Below are 1293 nucleotides of genomic sequence, written 5' to 3' on the forward strand. Positions count from 1 at the left end.
ATGCTTTCACTGTTATAGAGAGGGAACTTCCAGTGATGAAACTCTCTCCACCAGTGCAGATTGCCACCTGCTCTGTGACTTATAATCTTTGAGTTGCTGGGGACACTCAGAGGCTAAGTGACTTGTCCGGGGTCACACAAATAGTATTTTTCAAATGTGGGAACTGACCCCAGGTCTTCCTGGCTCTGCGACTGACAGAGGTGTCAAACTCAAGGTCCATTGGCCCCACATGCCAGCAAAACCTTGAGACCAGAACCAGATTAAAATGTAATTGGGAAATGTTTAACAAAATAAATGAAAATACAATAAAACAAGATAATTTTAACTTACAGTTTATTTCTAAGTCAATATGCAGCCTTCAAGGATCTGTTTCTATTTGAGTTTGACACCACTAAATTACACTAACCTACCTCTTACCAATATTACCTCTTACCAATAGTAACTAAATAAAATTTAGCACTATTGGTATTTTCATTAAGAATTAGAGCTTGGAAAATCCATGGTGACTCCCAAAATATGTCCAAAAATGTTTAACAGATTTAAGAGAAATGCATTTCTAATTATAATACCTTATCATCAAAGCTCCGAACTTTGCAAGCCTGAACATTACATTTTCTAAATTTATCAGAGAACAAACTATTGTGAGGTAAATGTTTCAAAAAACAAAAACAAAAACAAAACACAAAGCAAATAGACAGATGAAAAAAACCAACTTAGACCTAAGAGTCCTCACTTTTTTTGTATGCTTCACTTGACAGTTTCATGTCTGTATTTCTTTAAAATATGGGTGATTGATCCTTCTAACTTCTCAAAAGAGAATATAATATAAAAACATTTACTGATTCACTTGTAAAGAAGGCTATCTGGACATTTGCCTTCTTGCCAAAGGCTTTGAAACCAGAGTAGCTCCTATGGGCATGCAGCATAGGAGCACCTCCAAGGTTTGGAGAGGAGTTGAGGGAAATCAGTGAAGGATATGGCTGTGGAAAGAGCCTTCTCTCCCTCATCCTGTTACAGTTTGTAGACACTGAGGTTTCTCCTCTCTGTCCTGTGATGCAGGACTGTAGTCAGATATAGTCCCATGTTGCTCACCAAGGGCAGACATCATACTTTCAGTGCTGGCTGGCAGCAGATTCTTAGACTTGGTGTTCCTATGGTTATCTGTAGTAGTAAGCCAACATCAAGAGGCAGGATCTTCTATAGTTGCCCAAGAGGCAAAGTATTAACTTCTCAAGTCCCAGGGAATACCAGGTTGAGAGCAGCAGCAACAAGGGGCTAAGTCTAGGCCCTGGC

This window comes from Vombatus ursinus, unplaced genomic scaffold (assembly GCF_900497805.2).
Source record: "Vombatus ursinus unplaced genomic scaffold, bare-nosed wombat genome assembly UNPS02006779.1, whole genome shotgun sequence".
NCBI lineage: Eukaryota > Metazoa > Chordata > Mammalia > Diprotodontia > Vombatidae > Vombatus > Vombatus ursinus.